Source organism: Spermophilus citellus, assembly GCF_964194105.1.
Source record: "Spermophilus citellus genome assembly, chromosome: 3".
Lineage (NCBI taxonomy): Eukaryota > Metazoa > Chordata > Mammalia > Rodentia > Sciuridae > Spermophilus > Spermophilus citellus.
Genome location: NC_138184.1, coordinates 187,885,513 through 187,901,266, shown reverse-complemented (window position 1 = coordinate 187,901,266; position 15,754 = coordinate 187,885,513). Strand labels below are relative to the sequence as shown.

Genomic DNA, 15,754 nt, shown 5'->3' with positions numbered 1-15,754 from the left:
AACTTGTTCTTTTGTGGAGTCTTTGAATGCTTAACAAGAGACAACACACCAAGATCTTCAGAAATTGTCCTGATCCCTCCAGGTGCATGTGAAAGCACAGTTTGGATCATGGATTACCGAGGTGCCTTCCTGAGCTGTGGCTTCCCCTCAGTTTAGTACTTCTTATGCTCTCTGTATAGGAATGTATGCACTAGGCAGCTCACTATGGAAACAAGATCCCCTTGAAATCCTTTTAAATTAGATTGATTTTTTTTATTACTCTGAAATATTATCCATGAGTTTTTTAATATGGAATAAATTTTATTTTTTTTTCAGGATTTCTGTGACCCTTTTTTAAAAAATATATTTATTTATTTTTGCATTACAATTCTTAATACACCATTATGCCATAATTTATCATATCTCTGATTATTTATAAGGTATGTTGACACCAAATTCACATCTTCATACATGTATTTTGTATAATTGGAATAAATTTTCTAACCATCAAGTAAAATTGATGTTCCAGGAAAACATTGCAGTTTTAGATTGTTGACTCCTGATATTCTGGGTACTCTGGTTTGGAGAATCATAGACTTAGTGTGGCTTTGGGGAAATTTTTTTTTTTTCTGTTTTTGAAATGTATACCAACTACCTTCAGAACATATGATGATAGAATCTGGATAATTAGAAGAGTCAGGAAGATCACAAATTCCAGATTACAAATGGGACCCTATCTCAAAATAAAAAATAAAAAGGGCCAGAGATATGACTCAGGGGTAAGACACTCCTAGGTTCAATTACCACTACCACAGCACCAAAAAAAAAAAAAAAAAATAGATACTATGTGGGCCTTGCATGGTGGTGTGTGCCTGTAATACCAGCAATTGAGGAGGCTGAGGCAGGAAGATGGAGGCCAGCATGGTTTATATTTATTTATTTATTTATTTAAAAAAAAAATCTGGATAATTAGAAGCTTTCTACTCTTAGTGTTGTGAGAAGCAGCCAACCTGAAAGTCTGGTAGTCTGACTTCTAGATCTGGCTGTTAACTTGTGATGTTAGACAAGTTACTTAACATCTTCAGGCCCATTTTCTAATCTGTAAAACAAAGGGATGGATTATGAGTGACAAAGCAACATTTTCCAAAGTGTGTTTTGTGAATTATTACTTGCAAAAGATATTCTAAGAGTGTTTGCCAGGGGCTGGTAGGAGGAGGAAATGGGGAACTGTGGTTTACTGGGCGTAGAGTTTCATTTTGCAAGATAAAAAAGTTCTGGAGATTGATTGCACAACAACATGAATGCATTTAACACTACTAAACTGTACAATTAGAAATGATTTAAGGTGGTAAATTTTGTATTACGTGGATTTTACCACAATTTAAAAAAAATCTTAAAGGTTCTACCTTTAAATGAACAATTTGTGTCTAACACCCTCCTCCTAGAGAGTTCTAGTATACTCCAAACCTCAGAGACATCCTCCACTAAAAAATGTTTCAACTTTAACCCAGTATTTCTCAAGTTGTTCCTCCTCAATTAAATTAACATCCATTACTTGGAGTTCCATTTGGGAAGAGGTCATCCCAGATTTTTTCCAGCTCAAAAATGTTCTTCAAAGATACCATGTGGGAAAGTAGTTATGATGACACACCTGTAATCCCAGTGACTCTGGAGACTGAGGCAGGAAGATCATAAATTCCTGATTACAAATGGGACCCTATTTCAAAATAAAAAATAAAAAGGGCCAGAGATATGACTCAGGGGTAAGACACTCCTAGGTTCAATCACCACTACCACAGCACCAAAAGATACTATATGGACCTTGCATGGTGGTGTGTGCCTGTAATACCAGAAATTGAGGAGGCTGAAACAGGAAGATGGAGGCCAGCGTGGATGATTTAGTTATCTATATATTTATTTATTTATTTTAAATTCATTTATTTATTTGTTCTAATTTGTTATACATGACAGCAGAATGCATTTTGATTCATAGTACACAAATGGAGCACAATTTTTCATTTCTCTGGTTATACACAAAGTAGTCACACCATTAGTGTCTTCCTACATGTACCTAGGGTAATGATGTCCATCTCATTCCATCTTCAGCCTGGATAATGTAGAGACACCCTGTCTCAAAATAAAAAATAAAAAGGGCTGGGGATGTAGCTCAGTGGTAAAGTATACCTATGTTTAATCCCCAGTACCAGGGAAAAGAAAAGAAAAAGACATCATGTGGGTCATGCCAGGGTAAGACCTAGAAAACCTGATTGATAAAGATGAATTCAGGGCTTTCCAACCCTGTTAAGGTCATGGTTTGTTTAGAAAGTAATAATTTTGGGGGGCTGGGGTTGTGGCTTGGTGGTAAAGTGCTTGCCTAGCACTTGTGAGGCACTGGGCTCTATTCTCAGCACCACATAAAAATAAATAAATAAAGGTATTAAAAAAGAAAGTAATAATGTTTTTAGAGCTTTCTGGGGGTAAATAGACAAGGTGACTAGGTGCTAGAGGAGCTGGGTAACCCAATAAGCACCCTGGATAATGATCTGGTCATCAGATGTTTAGATAGTTATCACTGGGGAAGCCTCGTGGAAAGCTTATTCTTTAAGAACCATCAGTTAGCACCTTGCGTGCCGCGTCCGGCAAAATGGACCGAGTCCGGCGGGAGACGTCGGGATTAAAAAAGACACAGGAGTCCAAGGTCCTTCATCCAGGGGGAATCTGACTTTATTATCTCAGCTCATACTTATATATTTCTTTCAGACAGAATGGAAAGTTACTGGTAGGCGGAAGCAAGGACGGAGGGGGGCAGGTGGTCCTTGTCGACTCATACTAAGCCTTCAACCAGGAACCTTATCAGACCCAAGCAGGTCAGGACGTTCCCACATGACCATTATAGGCTGAATATGAAAACAGACACCACAAATCTTTCAAGGCCTTGGGAGCTGGCCTCTTTGACGTGCACAACAAGAAACCAGGGCCGGCACCAAGCCCCGGGGGCCAGGGGGGATCCGAGCCAGCAGTTCCCCCTCTTTTGTTTGTTGCACGTCAAAGGGAATCAAGTAGCCCCTGTCTTAGGTCGTTCACTGCCCTTACAGTGCTTACCCGTCTCTGGGGAGGCCCCATTCCCCTGTCTTAGGTTGCAGTGCAAGCGTGAAAGTTGCCCGTCTCTGGGTACTACAAGATCAGCTTGTTGTTACCAAGGCATTTAGTGGTAGCGATCCAGCCAGTCATTATTGGGTCTCTAATTGGTTCCGGTTCGACAAGGCATAGAGTCAGAGGAGAGGAATAACAAAAATAAAGAAGGAAAAGGGGGTAAAAGGAGGAAGGCATGAAGCAGGGATCATTGTAGAAAAATCATCTTCGAATCGGTCGGAGACAAACTTCAGCAAGATCATCCTTGGTTTGTAGGCGTTGATAATGAACCTGTATTGGCTTAGAAGTCAGAATGTTAATTTGATCTTTAATAAATTGTGTCATTCTCTTGACAAGGCAGGGGCCTACAGCAACTATAAGGAGGAGACCGAAAAGCGGTCCCATATTGTGAGTGGCGGCATTTGCTTTAGCATTGCCTTCCGCCAGAGGCCCAGGAAGCTCTGAATGTCCTCGGATATGTCCAATGAATAAAGGATCTCGTCTAGCCCAAACAAGAAGCTGAACCGTTTGTAATTGTTCCATGATAGTAGATTGCCTGCCAATATAAGGGGCTGTTTCAATAACTAAGGCTAAATTGGCAACATAGAGACTATCAGTATACACATTAAGTGGGGTGGAATTGTAAAGTTTAAGAGCCATAATTAGAGCCTCAACTTCTGATCTTTGGGCAGACAGTTTAGGAACAGGGTGTCGAATTACTTGAGATCCATCAAAAACAACAGCAAATCCCCCTTTAGCTCCGTCTGTGTAAACAGTCTGAGCTCCTGGGATAGGTTCCCCTTTAATAATTTTAGGAAAAATAATAGGACATTTTTTAAGGCCTTCTAGAAGTTTATGTCGGGGAAAGTGATTATCAATTTGACCTTTGAAATTACAGAGAAAAAGACACCAAAGATCATGTTCTTGTTGTAATTTTAAAGTCATATCCTGGGTATAAGGCTGAATGATAATGTCAAAAGTTTTTCCAAACAGTGCATCACCCAAATATTTGGCTTTCCAGATCAGATTTATCACTAGTTCATAAAAGGGAGTTATCACCCGAGAGTTAGAAGCGGGTAGATGGACCCAATAGATGGGACCTGTTTGCCAAAACACTCCAGTAGGAGTTAATTTTGATGGCAGGATTATAAATGATAGGGGTATAGAATAATCTATCTGGGTAACCTGTATCTTTTGTGGGGCTGTTTTTATTAACCTGAGTGCCTTCAAGGCTTTTGGAGTAGGTTTTTACAGGGAGGTGGGTGAGGGGTCTCCTCTCAAAAGGTCATACAGGGATTTAAGTTAGTAGTTCAATATACTTAATGTTTAATCAACAATGTGAATTTATTTACCAAAATTAATCTTTATCTTAAACAGTAAGAATTATTAGGCAATAAGGATCTTTCTTTAAAGAATAAACTTACATTTTAATAGGTGTTTATCATATCAAAATATGGACAAAATTTTTGTTCACATTAGTATAGTTAAATTAGGAAAATAACCTGAAATACCCTTAAATTAATTATAGTCAGTTTAGTATATATAAATCTCTTTTTTAATTGTTCTAACTTTTTACATCATCTGTTTAGATACCAATATAAACCCCCCTTTTTTTTTTTTTTTTTTTTTTTAGGAAAATGAATATAAAGACCTTGTTTTACCCAAAGATGATTTCTTTCTTCTTTTTAGGATCCATGTGTGCTTTTTCTTTGTTGAAGCACCTTTTTCTTAAAAAAAAAATATACTTTGGAACAATTTCTGAAAACCTTAGAATCTATAAACAAATTATTATACTTTGATAAGGAATATCAATGAAAGTATGGTTAAAACCCTTAGATATTTTGTAGAAATAATTTATCATCTTATGAGTTTAAACAGTAACTTTGAGAATTAGAAATTACTTGGTTGTATTTTCACTTAAAAGCAAATTTACAGTAAACACATTTATCTCAAATATCTGTAACTGAAAAGGCAGAGTATCTTGATAAATGTAAATATAAAACATAAATTATGGGCTTCCTGTTGAAGAAAAACAATTAGGCAAATATATATTAACTAATCAATTAGGCATGTGCTAATTAATTTATAGATTAACAAATATAGGTTATTTAAATATCTAAAAAATATATATTAAGAATAAGAACTTAACTTATAATTGTATTAACTTTATGTAACCACGTGGTCTTAAAATATTTGGATCCATTTTAATTTATTTTTAACTAGGAGTGCACTCTTTTATGTGACGTCACTTGATGTAACTGAAATAAGATCCTTGAGTATACATTTTTATTTTTATAGTTAGCAATGAAAATAAGGATTTTTTGGTCATCACAGGAACTTTGCCGGCTTGTTCCTGTGGCGAGCAAATGCATCCTCATGACCTCTAAAATTAAAGGTAAAATATAAAGAAACATATTTGATATCTCTCATCAATAGAACATTATTTAGTAACACAACTATAAAGAAAAAGTCAGGTTATTTAACTTAGAATTAGCTTAAATTTAGGACTGTAACATAGAAACCTGTAGAATTAAATTTTGTCTGAAAAAGATATCTTTCGTTAGCATTTACAGGTAGGCATCTTTTAAAAATACAGGCTCTGAGCAGCTCCGGTAGAAATCTGAAACACAGCAGTACAGGTTAGTGGCTGGAAGGTGGGACTAGAAGTCCTGTCTGAGTGACTGTGGAAGAACCAATCGGTAGCCCGCAAAAGTGTGGGAGGTGGGACCAGGAAGCCGCTCTTCCGGCCAGGCACCCCATGGTTACCATGGTGATGCAAACAACATGGAGTCCGCTGCCCATTTTCGGGGCAAAAGTTCCCTAAGTTTTCCTAGCCGATTGCATTTTGTTTGATTTTGTCTGCATTTTTCCCCGCCTGGCCAAGATCTTACTGCGGTAGCAGCTTGTTTTGTCTCTGGATCGCCCCGTACACTCTGCCTTCTGGGGTTGTCCTCGTCCCAATCGGGGTTATAAGGAGGGAGCACAACAGCGATCGGGGCCGTAGGTGCTTTAAATCTTGACTTCTTCATTTGACCCTCCAGTTCCTCTATCTCCCTTTCCAGTTCCTCCTCCTGCCAGCTGTTACCATGGAGCCCAGTTAGTAACTCCCTTATCTTAGAAATGTACTCAGCACTGTGAAGCCCAGCTCAAGGCTAGAGGCCTTGTTTACATATTTTTGTGAAAAACTAGTAAGGGAGTGTCTAACGCCTGCCTGGAGTGCTGATCTTTTCAGACAGTAGCCAAATAAAACAGGGCAATATGAAAATAGGAAATTTATCCACATTGAACCTTTTTGTAGAGATTCTTTTTTTGAAAATCCTAAAATAAGCCATAGTGAATATTTTGGAGAAGGTCAGTTAAGACTTTTCTGTGGGCCTATTAGGGAGGGGGAAGATGAGAAGGCAGGGTTGAGAGCAGCTAGGGTGGATCTAAGAATGAAGAAGGAGATGTGGAAGAATAATGGGAAAGGGATAAGGACTCTGCCATTTGCTCTTCCTGGACCTGATCAAGGGCCTGTTCGCATTCAGCAAGCTGCTCCTTAATCTTCACTTTATCAGTTAAAAAAGCATCCTTAACCAGTCTCCATAAAGAGAAAGTGGCGATTGGAATACTTTCCGGACCTTGATCCCTCAACAATCTTTGTAAATCACATCTGACCTGATCCCAATCACTGTTATTAAGAAATCCCCCTGTCAGAAACCAAGGACATGCCTGGGCAATAACTTCAACGAATTCTGTTGCAATTTTTGTTTTTGTTCCTGTTTCTTGTGTGTTCAACAGCTCTCTGAGTTCGTTGGCCAGACGAACTTTAGCTGCTGAATTACCCATGGTGCGCACTTCTTTTCCCCTTCTCTTATGGAAGGTCTCTTTTCCCCTTCTCTTATGGAAGGTCTCCAATTCTCCCCCTTCTCTTATGGAAGGTGAGTCCCGTCCGCTTACTTCCGCTTTCCGGTCGGTGGGACTTCCAAATGCCGCGTCCGGCAAAATGGACCGAGTCCGGCGGGAGACGTCGGGATTAAAAAAGACACAGGAGTCCGAGGTCCTTCATCCAGGGGGAATCTGACTTTATTATCTCAGCTCATACTTATATATTTCTTTCAGACAGAATGGAAAGTTACTGGTAGGCGGAAGCAAGGACGGAGGGGGGCAGGTGGTCCTTGTCGACTCATACTAAGCCTTCAACCAGGAACCTTATCAGACCCAAGCAGGTCAGGACGTTCCCACATGACTGTTATAGGCTGAATATGAAAACAGACACCACAAATCTTTCAAGGCCTTGGGAGCTGGCCTCTTTGACGTGCACAACAAGAAACCAGGGCCGGCACCAAGCCCCTGGGGCCAGGGGGGATCCGAGCCAGCACTTGCGCCTGTGAGAAAGGCATTGGAGGCAGAACATACTAAACTCCATGCTATCTGCTTTTCTTTGGTAACAATTTATTGTCTGCTTTAGGTGAACCAGAAAATCTCCTGACCGTCTCTATGGCTGTGGTTATCACTGGTCGTTAAACTAACAGAAATCCTGAGTGGCATGACAGTGAGGAAGGAGAGGTTTCCAGGAGGTCATGATAGTCTTCCTCAGTTTATTTAATGCACAGTAGTGATTAATTCAACAGCCTTCTAGTTGTAAAGTGAGAGCATATATACTAATGTCATAAAGCAGAATAATTCTCATTTCACCTAGGAAAGTTTTTTCAACTTCACATTTACTAGATTTCTCTAGTTACTATTTGATAGCCAGATGGATTGGGCATGGTCGTCATATTTATATTGGTACATTCTTGAATCAGTGAGTGAGATCTGCATTTTGCAGACCAGAGTCCTCTTTCTGAAGCCTAATTCAACCCTCTCCCTCAGGTGATGTCATTTCATCTCTTCTGAATGGCTTACTTAAAGATTCTAGACTAGAATGAAAAGCAAAAAAAGAGAGAAAGAGAGAGAGAGAGAAAAGATGTGTATTGTTGTTGAGTTAGCATTTCTATTCAGCTCAGAAACCAAAATAAAATTGTCATGATCCATTGGGTAATGGATGTTTGGTTTCAGAAGTGCCAGATCCTCCCTGAATACCATTTTGCACTTACTGCCATTTTCCTCTTGAAATAATAGTTATTTTTGCCATCATTTATGCTTTAATGTTTTCTCTAAGAATCCTATTTGAGGGAGTTCAAGTTTTAAAACTAAATGTAAAACTGCATTTTTGCTTAGTGACAGGGGTCACTGAGAAGTCTTATTGACAACCTATTCTGGGCTTTTGAGCCAGCAGTTTAATTACCACCTATTGAGCTTGTTTGATTTGTCACTTCTTGGGATCTGGCCAGGCAGAGCTAATTCTTTCTACCAGAGTAAGGCTGGTGGGCAAGAACCAGAGTTGGGAAGAGATGGCAGCCACTTTAGCTACTTCGGCTTTAAGTGTAGATGAAGTTATGTGTCAGCTTAATCCAGAGTCCAAAGTGGTGTGCAGTCATGAGATCTAGTAAGGGCACACAGAAACCAGGGCAGAAAGGAGTCTGAAGCAAAGGGCAACATCCAAAAGTCACAGGCTTGCAATTCTCAAGTCCTGAAAGCTGTGTTGCCACTCACCAAGGGGGCATTAAGGCTGTGCTTCAGTCACTCAGATTCTGGGCTTTAGTTCCTGCAGAACAAATCTGAAATGAATGTGACAGTAAGCAAGCTACTGGAATGAGACCTGGGTGGGTACAGGGGTTGCAGGCAGGACCAGAAGAAATTTAGTAATAGCTGTGCATGGTAGCACATGCCTGTAATCCCAGAAATGTGGGGAGCTGAGTTAGGCGCATCCTAAGTTTATGGCCAGCCTGAGTAATTTAGTGAGAGCCTCTCAAGATAAAAAATAAAAAGGACTAGAAGTATGGCTCAGTGGTACCACATCCTTGGCTTCAGTCCCCAGTACCACCCTAAAAGAAAGAAAGAAAAAAAACCCTACTGTGTAGCATTTTAAATGAACAGGATAGATCTGGAAGTGGACAATAGTCCATGATATATTAAGTCAAAATGCAAACTATACTGTATCATACAACCTGTCCTGCTTTGGGGGGGAATGTGTGATCTTAGAGACAGGAACTTTGGGACATGGTAACATAAAACTCCATTCAGATAAATGATACAAACACCTTATTGTACTTTACAGGAATAGGTATTTTGTTTGCTTTTTGTTTTTATCTATTTATCCTTCAGGAAGGCCCACAGTTATTGAATAATCAATATTGGCAACTGGTATCCTGAAAAGTGGTGCCAGTGTGTGGTTATGAGCACAAAGTCTGGATCCCAGCTGCCTGGGTTTAAATCCTGTTTCTATTGCTGTCTTGTTGTTTGACTTTGGTAAGTCATCTAAGTTTTCTGTGCCTGTTTCCCCAACTGTAAAATGGGGACAATGTAGTAATTACTTAGTAGGGTAGTTATGAGGATTCAATGAGCTAGTATTTGTGAAATATGTAGAGCAGTGCCTGGCCCAGCTCTCTACAAGTATTTGTTAAGCAAATAAACAAAGAAAATATATACTTTCTCAGCTTCCAAGAATCAATCAGGAACTAACCTCAGATTTTTCATCTCATGGGTGATGTTCTCTTAGGACATTAAAAATTTAGAAAGTATTATTCCAAGAACTGTGGGAAAAGTATAGTTAAAATTATCATCAGACTTATTAGATTAAGTTTTTGATCTTAATTCTTTCTGAAATTAAGAAAAAAGATACTACTGACTTTCAATTGACTGTTCTGTGAATTTATGCTCTAATGATTTAGTAGTAGATGTTGCTACATTTTTTTTAATATACAGTTATCCTAATATCTAGTGTAGGTGGCTGGTCTTTTTCTCCTCATAGATAATGCTTTGACAGAAAACCACATCCAAACTGCCCACTCTTTCCCTTCCCTCAAACATACTATTAACTAGTTTAACAAAAGATAGTGCAAATGACACACATCTGTGAATAGCTAGGCCCAGATTGGTACAAAGAAAAGACAAGTAATTTTATAAACTGTGACATCAAATAAGGAGGCAGAATAATAGGATTTTGTTTTAATAAGATGTTGAGAGATTAAACCACTCAAATCTTTGTAATAATGATTTGAGTCAGGGAATGTCAGGGAAAGTTTAAGAATCATTAGTCAACAAAATGCACAATGGTGTTTCAGTTAGATCCCCTGCAAAATTAGATATGATTGGCTTCTCCTTAGACCTTGAACTGTAGTTGGCTGTCATGTTTGTTTACTAGTAAGTAGAGGGTCTGTGGTGAATAATGTGCTGTGCACCTTTTTTGGTACAGGTGCACAGTCCCATAGAAAGATTTAAAATTAATGAGCATTGCAGCTGAACAATGAGTAGACATCACATTGAAGAATTTAGTACTTTTGAGTACAGTTAATTCCTTCTTTCTAGTTCAATTCCAAGAAACTGAACATTTAAGAATTATCCCCTGGTGATAAAGGTGATACCAATGGTGTACTAATAAGGTCAGAATAATTCATACTCTTTATTTAGCATTTTTATGAGAAATGAAGATGAAAATAATTACTCTAAAATACTTTGTAAATATATTAACATATATCCTATTCTTGAAAAGTTATAAATGACTAGTGTTCTTCACATAGTCTGAGTGAATAAGCACCTATACTTCAAAGGTTATAATTTTTTTATTTTGATATGTTTTACGTCCATTGAACTCAATCATGCTGACAATTTTAGTTTGTTCAGTGATAGAAGTCATACCTACAGATATAAAGGGGTGGAGGTGGATGGAGATGGAGCAGAAAGGAAGCTTGATCATTAGGGGTTACACAGTACTTTGCTCCCAAATTAATCCAGTTAGATTCTCAGACTGGACTAACTGGAAGACTTAGAAGTTCAGTCTCCTTCTGCAGCCCATTGTTTTCCCTGAAGTCCACTCCCTTGGCCTGCTGAGAGAAGCCAGGAATGGGGTTGTTTCTGTGCTGTCCTCCACTCTGTGCTTTCTCTTGCTCCCAGGAGAGAGCCTGTCCCTTGGCTGAAGGCTGAGCCAATATGAACAAAGCTAGAGAAGGGCACCTCCCTGCCCTGGAGTTTTCTGGAGCAGTTGCTCCATGAATTGCAGAGGATTCTTATGATTAAATGTTTCTCCTAATGTTCCTTAGAAGTAATGAGAGAATTTTAGAATGTACCTTTTTAAAATAGATTGTCAAAAAAAGATAGAGAAAATATCTTGATAAATCCGTGGCAAAACTGTAAGTAGATTTTTTTCATTTCCATGTTATCAATTTAGGGTTTGATAATTATTCAGACTTTAGCTAATCTAGTAAGTGTGTGTGTGTGTGTGTGTGTGTGTGTGTGTGTATGTGTGTGTACATATTCCAAAATATGGAATTCTGAATGATTTATAAATATTGCCTCACTATTTTCTATAAAATCCTTTAGAGAAAGAAGTATCAAATATACATCTATTTTGAGGTCTGGCTAGCACACAAATCTATTCAAGATCCTGAAGAACTATCTCAGGCCAGAGGAGTCAGACTAGGAATTCTGCACCTCTTTTATACTGTTGTAAACATTGTGCTTAAAGTATTGTAATGTAAGCTATAATAACTCCAGGTGAGATTCTCATGACATTTCATCATTTAGATAATATGCAGTAGTAATAATAATAATTAAATAATAATTAAATAAATTAAATAAATATAAATGATAATTATTAAGTAATAATTATTATAGGCAGCATGTGGTTTTGCCTTATTTTCAGCAAATTAGAAAACAAAATGCATGTTATCAAACTTTAGATTTTATAATTCATAGTAGGGGACATTCAAACCATTGTAGGTTTGAGTTCTCTTGTGAAGATTTCTAAGGTAGGCTGAGGTTGTGGCTCAGTGGTAGAGCACTTGCCTAGCATTTGTGAGGCACTGGGTTCGATTCTTATCACTGCATACAAATAAATGACTAAAATAAAGGTCCATCAATGTCTAAAAAAATTTTAAAAAGATTTCTAAGATATTGATTTCTAATAGTGAGATTAGCCTTTTATGATATGAGTTGTAAAAGTGTAGATTTTTAGCTTTAATCCTGTACTCATTTGTCACTAGAGGTTTGGTCATTTGTCTTAGGGCTGAAAAGGACCTAACAGTATAGATCCCTCAGTTTATAGTTGGGAGAAAAATTGACCCAGAGATAGAAAACTGTGGGTTCAAGCAAGAGCATGAATGATGCCTAGAAATGTTCTAGGAATCAGTGTAGCTATAAGGAATTGAACCATAAAGTGAAGAATTCTTAGCTATAGCCAGTTATAGTGTTAATTTAATAGTGTTATACAACACTGACACAGAGTCCAGTGCATAGTTCGTAGCTCTTTGATGTTGAGAAGATGCTGCAGGGCATTTCAGTGGCTTAAAAATAGAATAGAAAAAGTTAAGAATTTCAACACAATAATCATGGATTTACAACCTTAGTTTTAGGGAATATTCCTGATTTAAATGTGTTAATTAATCCGGTCATCTGGTGTCACAAATTAAATGTATTTATTGGGTTATCATATAAATATTGTGAATCCAAGTTACCATGCCACTTTCATTCTTTCTAATGCAAACATTATGCAGTTATCAGTTTGTTACTATGCAATAGCTTAATGCTGCTTAAAATGCAGGGTGAGGGTTAGAAATTAATGCTCAGCAGGAGCTGAATGGCAGCTACATGGTACCAAGATAGATGATCTCCATTAGCTTCAGTCCTACTGTTATAAAGCTTGAAAGAGAATAGAACAAAAGGGTCGTGTTTGCATGAATGTCTTTATGGGCAATGAAGTTTGAATTAGTATATGCAAACATTTCAAGACAATCAGTGTCCACTCTCCTAGTGAATTGTTCAGGGTGAATTCTCTCTTACTGTTTCGTTTGCCTTATAATCAGCTGTAATACAGCAATTAACACATGATGCCAGCCCACTGCAACAGTGAAGGATGATGATAGTGCTTGGGATGGTATGCTGTTCCTTGCATCCTGCCATATAAATCACAGTTGCTGGCTTTCTGAGTGACTTTTCTTCTCTGACTTGAGAACAGCTTTTATGTTTTTTTAATAAATCTCTGTTTTATTCATATATATTCACAAATGCATTAAATAAATAATTTCATACAAGATTTTGTGATTATAGCATTGTAAACATTAAAATTGCTCAGTGTTTATGTACCATTTTTCTAAAAGTAGAATTCAGATACACACACAAATGAATATATATAATGTTTTTCTCTTTAGTTCCCTTAGATAAACTTCTTAAGACCGAAGGGTTTTCAGCATAATTCACGGTAGCCAAACTATGGAACCAGCCTAGGTGTCCATCTATGGATGAATGGATAAAGAAAATGTGGTGAATATACACAATGGAATTTTATTCAGGCATAAAGAATGGAATTATGCTATTTTCAGGAAAATAAATAAATCTTAAAAACATTATGTTAAGTGAAATAAGTGAAACTCTGAAGGTCAAGGATTATATATTTTCTCTCATGTGGGAGTTGGAAAGGAAAATAAAGGTAGCAGTAGGGAATCTCAAGAAAATCAGTGGAGTAGAGGAAAGAGACAGGGGGAGAGAGGAAGGGAAGGAGAAGGGAAATACTGGAAATTATATTGTTTTATTATATGCATGTATAATGTGTAACAACAAATCTACCAGTATGTACAACTATAATGCCCAATAAAATATATGGAAAAAGAGATAGGAGGGCATTGTTTTGTTGTTGGTATTATTCTACCAACTTTTAAAAAAATATCTTGTGTTAAACTTAAATAAATTGAAATATTTTATTTATTGTAAAAAATTTAATTTTTTCTTTTTGTTTTGTTTCTTTTTCTTATTTATTTATTTTTGAAATCTTTAAAAAAATTCTCTAAGTTCCTGCTTTAGAAAATGATTTGTTAAGCTGGGCTGGTGGTACAGGCTTATAATCAGTAACTACTGGAACAGCAGAAGCATGAAGATTACAAGTTTGAGGGTAGCCTGGGAAATTTAGTGAGATTTTTGTCTCAAAAGAAAGGGGGGATGTTGCTTAGTGGTAGAGTGCTTGCCTAGCATGGGTGAGTCCCTGAGTTTATCTGGAATAAACAGACAAACAAAAAATGAGAATATGACTTATTTATTGAAGTAAAAAAATAGCATGCGACAGTTATTTTTAAAACTGTATACACATTTACTTAATAAGTAAATAATATGTGTGCATGCAAAAAAATTGAGACTAAAGAATGTAAAAAATTATAAAATGTAATCCTGTTCTTCAAAGATAAATACTTTCTAGTTTCTAGTTTTATTTTATGCTTTTAAAACCATTTCTCCCCTAATTAAAAATAGTATCACTGTTGGGTGTGGTGGTGCATTCTTATACTCTTAGTGACTTGAAAGGCTGAGGCAGGAGGATTGCAAATTTGAGGCCAACCTCTACAACTAGGCAAGACCTAATCCCCAGGACCAAACCAAACCAAACCAAACAAAAAAAAACTACTACCACATGTAGTAGAAAATTTAAGGTTCAAAATGAAATAAAATAAAAATCACTTTTCATTACTGGAATGCTTAGTGTATACACACACACACACACACACATATATGTGTATGTATATATATATTTATGCATTCTTTCTGTGCTATGCTGCAGAAAGTGTTTATGTACCAAGTACAGATAGTTATGTATTTTTTAAGCTAAAATTAGGTGATCATTTTCTTATGAGATTTGCAATTTGATTTTTACTGGCTGCATATTATTCTATTATATATAGCTATGTAATATTTAACTACTTTCCTTTTTAGATATGTAGCTTTTTGTTTTTTTGCTATTACAAATAATATATTTATAGATATATTTTGCTAAATGTCTTGGAAGATAAAAAGTTGTACGTGGTGTTCATATTATCTCCTTAGGATTAATTCCTAGATGTGCAGTGATTTTTAAACAGCAGTGAAAATGAGCTCAGTTTTTATGTACATAATTGTGGGATTGATAAAAAGATGAACAAGATCTCATCAGATTTTTAGAATGACTTTAGCAAGCAAAATCAGAAATCCAAATTCAGCATTTTACTTTAAATAGGTAACATCTTAGCCTTACACACTCTGGTTTTAAGTGTTTGAATACTGTAAAATACATTACCATATTTACAGGGAGGAAGCCTGTTGTGCATATTTTAATACCACTCTTGCTTATGTTATTAATATCCATTGTTTGAAGTATGCATATCACACCAAAATGCAAATCCATAGTAAAAAATGTACGCCAGATGTGGTGGTACATGCCTGTAATCCCAGTGAATCAGGATATAGAGGCAGGGGGATCCCCAATTCAAGGCCAACCTCAGCAACTTAGCAAGATGCTGTCTCAAAAAAATTTTAAAAAGCTCAGTGGTAGAGTGCCTCTGGGTTCAATCCCAAGTACCAAACAAATAAACAGACCCCCCGCCCCCTGCCCACTCCCCCTCCGAAGAAAACCAGTCAAGTCCACATTTATGGATTGTATGATGACATCCAAGGATGTCTCAAATTTCTTTATTGTTTTTAGCAGACCTCACTCTAGGAAGAGAAAGTAAATTAGTTGTTTGTTTCAAAATAATAGCCAAATGATCATAATTTGAAAAATGTAAAAGTTACTATCTCAAGTGTAGATTAAAGCAATAATTGCATG

The 15,754-nt window shown here is 37.0% G+C and overlaps 1 protein-coding gene across 11 annotated transcripts in view; it reads left to right on the top strand.

Moving 5' to 3' along the window:
* ST7 (suppression of tumorigenicity 7) overlaps positions 1–15,754 on the top strand; it is a 279,293-nt gene that overhangs the window by 117,184 nt on the left and 146,355 nt on the right. Inside the window, exon 1 of one of the 11 annotated variants that reach the window (XM_081286865.1) lies at positions 11,212–11,324. The exons of the other annotated variants lie outside the window; for them this stretch is intronic. The gene's annotated coding sequence lies outside the window, so the exon portion shown is untranslated. Of the gene's footprint in view, positions 1–11,211; positions 11,325–15,754 lie in introns of those variants that run through there. 11 annotated transcript variants of the gene reach the window in all.